This window comes from Pinus tabuliformis, chromosome 2_2 (assembly GCF_031772625.1).
Source record: "Pinus tabuliformis cultivar Carrire ecotype Pingquan chromosome 2_2, CPIR1, whole genome shotgun sequence".
In the NCBI taxonomy this organism is placed as follows: Eukaryota; Viridiplantae; Streptophyta; class Pinopsida; order Pinales; family Pinaceae; genus Pinus; species Pinus tabuliformis.
In genome coordinates, this window is record NC_142300.1 from 803,968,141 (window position 1) to 803,980,640 (window position 12,500).

Consider the following 12,500-nt stretch of genomic DNA (forward strand, 5'->3'; position numbering starts at 1 on the left):
ACAAGGAGCCACACCACAACAACCCATACAAATCCCAAAACTTGGAGCAGAAGGGGAGTTGTTCACATATGCCTCCGGGGACAAGCATGGCCAACATTACCGGTCATGCACTACCGAGTGGGTATGGAGAGCAGATGAAAATCAGACACCCTACAAACAACCCAAGACCATTCTTGAGGCAAACCCAAAAAACCAACTCAATTACCAACCCACCTTTCACACGAAAAGCAAAACCCTCTACACCAAATAGGGAGGAGGTGAACAATATAACGAGGAGACAATTTCAATGGAGCCACAAATGGCTGCCCAGCCCAATCAAAATTCTCTATTCACAACAATCGAGGGGCACGATAGTGAGATAGGCACAACAAATTTATGGGGCTTCCATCTGTGACCGCAACAATGAAGGCTCAAAGGAGTGGCAAGAAAAAATTCAACATTCTTACCGTTGGGATGGGAAAGAGGGATGAGATGAGCGTGGGCCACATTACCCTCATGTGCTACCGAGTGGGGATGGAGAGAAGAAGAAAATCGGCCGCCCTACAAATGACCCAAGGCCATCGTTCGGGCAAACCCAACAAAGCAACTCAATTACCAACCCACCTTCCACACGGAAAGAAAACCTGTCACCGGTATCTTCTGGAGGGGCACGGGGGGGACCAGGATGAGCCAAGGAGCGACACCACAACAACCCATGTAGCTCCAAGGACTTGGAGAGCAGAAGGAGAATTGTTCACATATGCCTCTCGGGACGAGCATGGCCAACATTACCACTCATGCACTACCGAGTGGGGATGGAGAGATGATGAAAATCAGACACCCTACAAACCACCCAAGGCCATCGTTCAGGAAAACCCGAAAACACAACTCGATTACCAACATGCCTTTCACACAGAAAGAAAACCAGTCACTGGTATCATCTGAAGGGGCACAAGGGGACCAAGACGAGCCAAGGAGCCAAACCACAACAACCCCTACAGCTCCAAGAACTTAGAGAGCAATTTTCCACATATGCCTCTCGGGACGAGCATGGGCAACATTACCACTCATGTGCTACCAAGTGGGGATGGAGAGAAGATGAAAATCGGCCACCCTACAAATGACCCAAGGCCATCATTCAAGAAAACGTGAAAACACAACTCGATTACCAACCCAGCTTTCACACGGAAAGAAAACCTATCGGTGGTATCATCTGGAGGGGCACAAGGGGGACTAGAACGAGCCAGGAAGCCACACCACAATAGCCCATACAGCTCCAAGAACTTGGAGAGTGGAAGGGGAATTGTTCACATATGCCTTCCAAGATGAGCCTAGCCAACATTACCTCTCATGCGCTACCAAGTGGCGATGGAGAGAAGGTGAAAATTGGCCACCCTACAAATGAACCAAGGCCATCGTTCAAGCAGACACGAAAACACAACTCGATTACCAACCCACCTTTCACAAGGAAAGAGAACCTGTCGCTGGTATCATCTTGAGGGGCACAAGGGGACCTAGACAAGCCAAGGAGCCACACCACGAAAACCCATACATCTCCAAGAACTTGGAGAGCAGAAAGGGAATTGTTCACATATGCCTCCCAGGACGAGCATGGCCAACATTACCGCTCATGCGCTACCAAATTGGGATGGAGAGAAGATGAAAATCGGCCTCCCTACAGACAACCCAAGGCCATTGTTCAAGCAAACGCGGAAACACAACTCGATTACCAACCCACCTTTCACACGAAAAGAAAACCCATCGATGGTATCATCTGGAGTGGCACGAGGGGACCAGGATGAGCCAAGGAGCCACACCACAATAGCCCATAAATCTCCAAGAACTTGGAGAGTGGAAGGGGAATTGTTCACATATGCCTCCCAGGATGAGCCTGGCCAACATTACCGCTCATGCGCTACCCAGTGGAGATGGAGAGAAGATGAAAATTGGCTGCCCTATGAATGACCCAAGGCCATCGTTCAGGCAAACCTAAAAACACAACTCGATTACCAACCCACCTTTCACAAGGAAAGAAAACCTGCCACTGGTATCATCTGGAGGGGCACGCGGGGACCAAGACAAGCCAAGGATCCACACCACAATAGTCGATACAGCTCCAAGAACTTGGAGAGCGAAAGGGGAATTGTTCACATATGCCTTCCAAGACAAGCATGGCCAACATTACCGCTCATGCACTACTAAGTGGGGATGGAGAGAAGATGAAAATCGGCCGCCCTACAGAAAACCCAAGGCCATCGTTTAGGCAAACCAGAAAGCACAACTCGATTACCAACCCACCTTTCACACGGAAAGAAAACCTGTCGCTGGTATCATCTGGAGGGGGATGAGGGGGCCAGGATGAGCTTCAGAGCCACTACAGAACAGCCCATACAGCTCTAAGAACTTGGAGAGCAGAAGGGGAATTGTTCACATATGCCTCCCAGGACGAGCATGGCCAACATTACCGCATATGCGCTACCGAGTGGGGATGGAGAGAAGATGAAAATCTGTCACCCTACAAACGACCCAAGGCCATCGTTCAGGAAAACCCGAAAACAAAACTCGATTACCAACCCACCTTTCACACAGAAAGAAACCCCGTCGCTGGTATCATCTGGAGGGGCACGCGAGGACTAGGATGAGCCAGGGAGCCACACCACAACAACTCATACAGCTCCAAGAACTTAGAGAGCGGAAGGGGAATGGTTCACATATGCCTCCCAGGACAAGCATGGCCAACATTACCGCTCATGCACTACCGAGTGGGGATGGAGAGAAGATGAAAATCAGCCACCCTACAAATGCCCCATGGCCACCATTCAGGCAAACCCGAAAACACAACTCGATTACCAACCCACCTTTCACACGGAAAGAAAACCTATCGTTGGTATCATCTAGAGGGGCACGAGGGGGACTAGGACGAGCAAGGGAGCCACACCACAATAGCCCATACATCTCCAAGAACTTGGAGAGCAGAAGGAGAATTGTTCACATATGCCTCCCAAGACGAGTGTGGCCAACATTACCGCTCATGCGCTACCGAGTGGAGATGGAGAGAAGATGAAAATCGGTCACCCTACAAAAGAGGCAAGGCCATCATCTAGGCAAACCTGAAAACACAACTCGATTACCAACACTCCTTTCACACGGAAGGAAAAATTGTCGTTCGGATCATCTGGAATTTGCATGGGCGCCCGCACGACCGAAACGAAGCGACGATGGAGAGCTGGGCAAACGAGTAGCACAAATGTGCACAAAGCGAACCTCAGGTCACAACTAAGCATTTTTGATACGGGCTCGTTGGCCCATGCATACCCTCGCCCGAATGACCCGCCCGAATGAGTTGACATGGATGCCTTCAAACGGCCCACCCGAATGAATTTGCATGGGTGCCCGCACGACAGAAACAAAGCGATGAGGGAGAGTCAGGCAAACAAGTTGCACGAACATGCACAAAGCCAATGTTGGGTCATAACTTAGCATTTTTGATATAGGCTCATTCGCCCGGGCGCACCCTCACCCGAACGAGTTCACACGGATGCCCTCAAACAACCCGCCCGAATGACCGAAACAAAGCGACAAGGGAGAGCTGGGCAAACGAGCTGCACGAACGTGCACAAAGCCAACCTCGGGTAACAAATTAGTATTTTTGATACGGGCTCGTTCGCCTGGGTGCGCCCTCGCCTGAACAACCCGCCCGAACGGTTCACATGGAAGCCCTCAAATGACCGCCCGAACGATTTTGCATGGGCGCCCGAACGACCGAAACGAAACAACAAGGGAGAGCCGGGCAAATGAGCTGCACGAATGTGCACAAAGCAAACCTCGGGTCACAACTTAGCATTTTTTGATATGGGCTCATTCGCCCAGGCACGCCCTCGCCCGAATGAGTTCACATGGACGCCCTCAAATGCCATGCGGGAACAACTAAAACGAAGTGACAAGGGAGAGCCGGGCAAATGAGCTACATGAACGTGCATAAAGCCAACCTTGGGCAACAACTTAGCAATTTTGATACAGGCTCGTTTGCCCGGGCATGCCCTCGCACGAACGACCCGCCCAAATGAGTTCACACGGACGCCCTCAAATGACCTACCCGAATGACCGAAACAAAGAGACAAGGGAGAGCCGGGAAAATGAGCTACATGAACATGCACAAAGCCAACCTCGGGTCACAACTTCGCATTTTTTATATGGGCTCATTCACTCGGGCGCGCCCTCGCCCGAACGACCCGCCCGAACGAGTTCACACGGATGCCCTCAAAAGACCCGCCCAAATGAATTTGCGTGGCCGCCCGCACGACCGAAACGAAGCGACAAGGGAGAGCCGAGCAAATGAGCTGCACGAACGTGCACAAAGCCAACCTCGGGTCACAACTTCGAATTTTTTATACGGGCTCGTTCACCCGAACGCACCCTCACCCGAACAACCTGCTCGAACGAATTTGCGTGGCCGCACACACGACCGAAATGAAGTGACAAGGGAGAGCTAGGCAAATGAGCTGCACGAACGTGCACAAAGCCAACCTCGGGTCACAACTTATCATTTTTGATACGGGCTCATTCGCCTGGGCGCGTCCTCGCCCGAATGACCCGCCGGAACGAGTTCACATGGACGCCCTCAAATGACCCGCTCGAACGAGTTCACACAGACACCCTCAAACGACCCGCCCGAATGAGTTGACATGGATGCCCTTGCCTAACCCACCCGAACGAGTTTGCATGGACGCCCTCGCCCGAATGTCCCGCTCGAACGGGTTTGCATGGATGCCCTCGCCTGACCCGCCCGAACGAGTTGGCATGGATGCCCTCACCCGACCCACTTGAACAGGTTTGCACAGACGCCCTCGCTCGACCCACCCGAACATTTTTGCATTGACGACCTCGCCCGACCCACCCGAACGAGTTCACACGAGCATGCTCAAACGACCCGCCCGAACGTGTTTACATGGCAAACGACCCACCCGAACGAGTGTTTACACGACAAATGACCCACTCGAACGAGTTTACATGGGCTCCGACACACGACCGAAACGAAGTCACAAGGGAGATTTGGGCCAACGGGCAGCACGATCGTGCACAAAGCCCACCCTGGGTCACAAATTAGCATTTTTTATACGTCCACGTGTGCTCTGGGCGCCGTCACATGACATGACACGACACAACCCGACCCGACCCAACCCGTTTGCATGGGCACCCACACACGACATGTCCCGACCTGCCTAAAAGAAATTTGGGGTTTCCATGGGCACACGACCCGGACAAAATTTGGGGGTTTCCGTGGGCGCACGACTCGAACGAAGGCACGGGGGAGCATCAGGCAAACGGGCCACACGAACGTGCAGAAGACACATGGGCGGTCATGACTTAGCATTTTTGGCATGACCACGTGTGCCTAGGCACCCACACATGGCATGACACGACCCGACTGGCCTTGTGCGAGACGACCCGACCCACCCGAATGCATTTGCACGGGCACCCACACATGACACGACACGACCTGACCCAAACAAAATTTTGGGTTTCCTTGTATGCACAACCCAAACGAAATTTGGGGTTTCCATGGGTGCACGACTTGAACGAAGGCACAAGGCAGCGTCAGGCAAACGGGCCGCACGAACGTGTAGAAGGCACATGGGGGGTCATGACTTAGCATTTTTGGCACTGCCACGTGTGCCCGAGCACCCACGCATGGCACGACCCGACCCGCCCGAACGAAGGCACGATGGAGCGTCGGGAAAACGGGTCGCGCGAATGTGCAAGAGGCACACGGGTGGTCACGCCCTAACATTTTTTGCACGACCACATGTTCCCGAGCACCCACACACAACACAGCATGAACCAACCTGACTCGACTCGCCCGAACACATTTGTACGACACCCACACACGACACGACCCGACCCACCCGTACGGAATTTTGGGTTTCCATGTGTGCATGGCTCGAACGAAATTTGGGGTTTCCATGGGTGCACGACTCGAACGAAGGCCCGAGGGAGCATCGGGCAAATGGGTTGCATGAATGTGCAGAAGACACACGGGCGGTGATGACTTAGAATTTTTGGCACGACAATGTGTTCCGAGGCACCCACACACAGCACGGCACGAACCGACCCACCCTGGGTGAGCCGACCCGAATTGCCCAAATGAAATTTGGGGTTTCCATGGGTGCATGACCTGAACAAAGAAGGCTCATAGGCGGTCATGACTTAGCATTTTCAGCACGCCCACGTGTGCCCGTGCACCCCCACACATGGCACGACACGGGATGACCCGGCCCACCCGAAGGAAATTTTGGGTTTGAACAGGTGCACGACCCGAATGAAGGCACGAGGGTAGGAATATCTTTGAATATAATACATAAATATACCTGTGGTAACATGCCCTTAAGGTCTTCAACATTCTCTTTTGACTCTTTATAACACTTTAACATGTGCTAGGCCTATTTCAATGAGCAAGAAACGCAATGACAAATATAATCTATATTTATATATATATATTTATTTATTTTCTTGAATAAATACAAATATCAAAAGTACATTTATGAAGACCGAACCCAGTTACACTTTCTTCAACACCCCCTCTTAACTAGGGAGGTATTCATAAATCATTACAAGGTGTTTGTCTATTTTTCAATCTTGAATAATTCACATAAGAGAAACCGGATTGGCAACCCATCTGTTATAGCATCATATTAGCCAACATTGTTCATAGCAAGGCCTTGACTAATAGCTTTATCTCTCATAAGATCAGAGTACAATGTTGGCGAGGCCAATGGCTTATAAACACCTTGGTCATTGTCTCTAAAGGTACATACCCACCCAGGTGTTCCTTGAGTATGACCTTCCAGGACAATTCTTGTCTTGGGTTCCTAGCGCTCAAAAAATATCGCTCCTCTTGCCTACTCTTGTCTTGGGTTCCCTGCACATCCTCAAAGAGCATCAGATGCCAAATGATTTCCCAATCCTCCCGTTATTTCCTGCCAAGTGAAGACAAGAATGTTTTGTCTATCTCTTCCCCTTGATTGGGGAAGACATGTCGAAGTTTCCTCTGACAAGGAACTTTCCCAAGCTCCTTTGTAGTTGGGAACTTGTTAGAACTCCCTCTTAGCTAGGGACTTGTCCATTCATCAAAAATGTCTTCTTCGTGGGTCCTTCAGCTGCTTGATATCCTTCTTTCCTTCGATGTCATGAAGTCTTTGTTTGAACTTCTTCTTGGTAGGGTACCGGCCATCGATCACTTTCCCCTGGTTTGTCATGTCATTGCTCCCTTCGTGGAAAGTGGCCTTCTTGATATATATCAGGTCCTTTTTGTCATCTAGCTACTCCTTTGTCACCTTGTCTATCCTTCATAACACTTATCACATGGATGCTTAGTTGTACTCACTTGTTCCCGTACTTTGATTTAGTGGCCCTTCATGACTTCATCGTGATATTGCTCTTCATCATGACATATTTGTAGAGTTGAATCGGTTATCTGCACCTTACTATCTCCAAGGAATTCATAGGTGTCAAGGGTCCTTTATCTTTTTCTTCCTTTGTCAGAGTTGTCGTGCCTTCTTTCGAGAGATGTTGAGGAATCTTGTCAAATAGTTATTCTTTGTGACTGTGATGTTCTTCATTTGCTTCTTATTGGATTGATTTACCTTTACTCCACTGTAGCACATGCCTTCGAGCATGTCGTTGGCGAAAGAGATCCTTTTATTCTAGAATTTTTCCCATGACCCAATCAATATATATGATGACATGACTTAAACTTTGATGCATACATACCTCATCTTGATTATGCTTTTATCATCGGGGCTTTATTTGATAGTTCTCCTCGATTGGTGTAGCCTTTCTTGCTTCATCTGCTCTCGCCTGTATATCATCCTCTCTTGAATCCCATAAATGGGACTTCCAATGAGACCTCTACCCCCTTTGAAAGAAGACTTTAAGCAGAGAGGTTGACTTAGTCATAGGAGGATCTTCCTTCTTTTGCTTCTTGTCGTCTTCTTTCACTTCTTGAGTTACATGAGCTTCTTCCCTTTTTCTCTTGTTGTTGTTGTCCTTCTTAAGTTTAGGACAATCCCTTTTGTAGCATCCATACTCTTGGCATCCAAACCGTTGGACTTTGGGCATGTAGTGGTCCCAACCAATTTGTTACTTTCCTTGCAAAAAGACACTGAGGTATACTGAGAAGGGGACATATACTTACTTGATAAAGTTTGAGATGTAGTGAACTTGTTTTCTTCATGAAGACTTGATGGCTTGCCTTCCTTAGATCTTGATGTTGTTCAAGTTGCTTTCTTCAAATGGACTTGCTTGATGACTTGACTCATAGTGCCTTTCATTCTTCAAGATGGTGTAGCTTGATGTAGGTCCCTCTTTGATTTGTTCTTCTTGTAGGTGCCTTTATACAAGACGTTTCTTCTTGCTTTGTAGTCTTCCATGATGAATGATAGATGGTAGACCTTCTTGTCCTTGATGTGATTGAGACTTCCTTGCTTGACGCTTCAACCTTGCGGATGTTCTTGAGATTCCCTTTCCTTGATGTGTCACCTTAGCTCTGATACTGCGTTGAAGAATCTGGGGCAATGGGGTATAGCGAGATTCTTCTAGACTTGATAACAATTTGTGAATCTCTTTTGCAATTTATCGTGTTATCTTAATCTTCTTCTCTTCTTATTAATGCATGTGTGTTTACTTTCATCAAGCTGGTGCCAAAAACATAAGAACAAGAACACAAGATGTTGGCTATCTGCTAGGGAAAAACCTCTCTCTCTCTCAGAGAGGAAAACCCTTTCGTAAGCTTCTTATTGGTCATTGCGAAGCCCTAGACCCTTGACAATAATATCCCCCAAGCAAAATTCGAGTCCTTCCTCCTCTCTGCACTTTGTTTCTTCGGCGCTTCGTTCCCCGACACTCTGTCCTTCTTTCAACTTTTGATATTCCATGGTGGACTAGCTCTAGAAGGTACTCCAACCTTTGATCCTTAGCGAGATCCTTTACCAATGAAGAAACCTTCATTCTCTTGACCAACTGAGCCTTTTTCTTGATGTGAGGTTGGAGGCTCGATGTACACCAAATTTACTGCACCTAGGGTGATTTCCATCGCAACGAGACATGGAAACCCCAAATTTCCCTCACTTGGGATGCTTTCGACAAGGCGGGACATGGAATCCCCGGGTCCCCCACAATTTGGTGACCTTTGTCAAGGAGGGACTGGGAGACCCCATGTCACGCTCCTATCCTAGTGGTAGTATTTAAACCACACATAAGCGGGTGTGACACCACCGTACTTTTTCCTTTAACCAATACTTGAGTACACAGTCTACGCCTACTTCAACACTCGACCAATTTTCCAATAAGTGTTCTTAACAATGCAGCAAAAATAACTTACCATAAATTTATCTTCTTCAATTATTCTTTCAACCTGTCGTGTCGTGTGGTCATGCTGCACTAGCCCGCGGCCTGCACAACACAACTCCACACCTGAACTGTGAACCTGTCTGCTTGACTTTCCCTTCCGCGGCGCCTAAACTCTGCCCGTCAGTGCGGTCCATAGTGAGGGCGCATGGCCCACATGCAGTGCAGCCTGCCTCCTTGGACGGTAACCCACCCCGCTCTGCCTGTCTGCACTACCAAGCCCGACCCGCCCTCTGTAATCCGCCCACCGGTGCGGCCCTCTTACCTACGTCCTTCTCTTCCTTCCGTTTTCGCCCAACTCCTTCCTTCACACTTGTTCTGCAATGTGGAAGTCTGATTTCGATGTCCCTTTGTCGGACACCAACCTCCTTATTTATACGAATCCTTTCGCCCAAGGGCCGCGTCGCTCGAGGATAACAAGGGTTGGCTCCATCAACATGCATGCCCGGCTGACCTGCCACATAACCTCGACATGCCCCATTCCAACAAACCGATGCGTTCCTTCATGTGCACCGTCGCACCCATGGGTTGGCTCTAACCCCTCGCCGATTGCACCCATCACCGCACGTCGCACACCTGCCCACATCCTAACTCGTCCGCACATGGTCACCTCTTTCATCCAGGCACGCAACAAGTGTCGCCTGCGTGCCTTCCGTCGGTGGCTCGCCCATCGTGCAAGTATCAAGGGGCGTGCGCCATGCACAACACGGCGCGAGTGACATGGGAACCCCGCGTGTCACGTCCCTAGGCCTATAGTAGTCTTTCAGTCGTACTTGGCGAGGTGCAGCACCACCGAACACTTTCTTTTCACCGATACTTATGTTCATGGACTATGCCTAACCATTAGTCTACTTAGTTTGTTTTTCGAAACCAAGTATTATTATGTTTCCTTTATACCAATGAACACCCATACACATTCATTATCATCAACAATTATACATGAAGAACACAATTGCACAGTATAAAGGGAGGGGCAAATCCCTAAACAATGAGTCTGCCCGAATACAATATATTATTCATCTCTACAATGTTTACGAGACTTTACAAGTATACTTGGGAAACACCAAGTTTCATACTCAGCCAATTTTACAAATAGGCAACACCTCCGTGTGCCAACCGAGTTCCTTGCCCGAGTTGGGCGAGCACGTCCTCACACGAGCTGCCAACCGTACTCCTCGACCGAGTTTACCGTTGCACGATAGGCGGGCGACCTCACCCGAGTCACCCCGCGTTTCCTTTTGCACAACGGGCGGGTGACTTACCCGAGTCACCCGGAACACCTCCGTGTTTCTTCTTCCATGACGGGCAGGTGACCTACCCGAGACACCCCGTGTCACACCGAATGGCGGGTGCCTTCCTTACCCGCGCCCTCACCCGATAACCGAAGCCTATGCATATTGTGTGTGCTTGCCCAAGAGCAGGCGCATATATGCCCGCCCCTCTTTTGCGACCTGCTCCATTACTTCGTACATTTTTCTTGATCATCGAATGCTCATGTTCGAATGTCCATCTTTGAATGAATGCCAAATGCTCCAACGCCTTGCCATATTTATATGAGTGATTGGGCAAGTCGCTGCCCAGGCTGACTCGAGAACTGCATGCCAAAACACCCTTTACACGTCGCAAAATTGCCATCTGATTGTTGGTCAGCAAACAATCCTTTGTTCAAGTCACCCCAACATGTAAGTCAGCCCATGGGTTATCCCAAACGCTCCCATGCTATAAACCAACCATCACTCCACCTCTAATGTGCATATTATACTTATTGCCCTTTTCACATTTCGATCGTAGAGTTCACACTTCGCATCGACGGGGAGAAACCGAACCGCAAGGCCTTACACCGCATTTCCCAGACTTGGGTAGCAATTTTTGTTGTGACGTGAAATGGAAACCCCGTGTGTGTCCGCTGACTTGGGTAGCAGTTTTCATCGTGCCGCGAAATGGACACCCCGAGTTCCCTGGACTTTGGTGGCTCTTCGTGGCCCCACGACATGGAAATCCGAAGTTCCACAGACTCTCGGGCGATTCAGGGTGTGCCGCGACATGGAAATAGCGAGTTCCCTAGACTTGGGCAGCGGTTGCGAAACACCCCAAGTTCCTGAGACTTGCGATCTAGTTTGCATCGTCATGGAAACCCCATGTTCCCCGTGTTTCCCTCGTGCCATAAAATGTGGAAACACGTGGTTCCCTCAAGGGCGGGACATGGAAACCCCAAGCTTCCCAGGCTTGGGTGCCAGGGCGAGACATGGAAAACCCCAAGTCTCCATAGGCTTGGGCGCCGCCGGCTTTGGTTGTAGCGCGACATGGAAACCCCAAGTTTCCCCAGTCCTAGGCATCGGGGTGTGACATGGAAACCCCCAGTTTCTGCAGGCTTGGGTGCCGTCAGTTTCGGTTGTGGCGCGACTCAGAAACCCCAAGTTTCCCCAGGCTTGGGCGATGGGGTGCGACTCAGAAACCCCAAGTTTCCCCAGGCTTGGGTGCCGCCGGTTTTGGTTAGGGCGCGACATGGAAACCCCAAGTTTCCCCAGGCTTGGGCGCTACCGATTTTGGTCGGGGCGTGACAAAGAAACCCCAAGTTTCCCCAGGCTTGGGCACCGTCGGTTTCAGTCGGGGCGCGACATGGAAACCCCAAGTTTCCCCAGGCTTGGACGCGACTTGTAAACCCCAAAAAATTTTGCACCGGGTGGAAACCACAAATTTTAGGCATGACATGGAAACCCAATTTTTTTTCTACGCTGGGTAGAACCCCCAAATTTTAGGCGCCGGGTGGAAACCCCAAATTTTTAACGCAACATGGAAGCCCGAATTTTAGGCGCCCGGTGGAAACCCCAAATTTTAGGCGTCGAGTGGAAACCCCTAATTTTTGGCGAGACATGGAAGCCCCAAATTTTGGGCACCGGGGCGCCGCATGGAAACCCCAAATTTTTGGCGCGACATGGAAGCCTCGAATTTTGGGTGCCCGATGGAAACCCCAAATTTTTGGCGCGACATGGAAGCCTCGAATTTTGGGTGCCCGATGGAAACCCCAAATTTTAGGCGTTGAGTGGAAATGCCAAATTTTTGGCGAGACATGGAAGCCCCAAATTTTGGGCGTCGGGGCATGGCATGGAAACCCC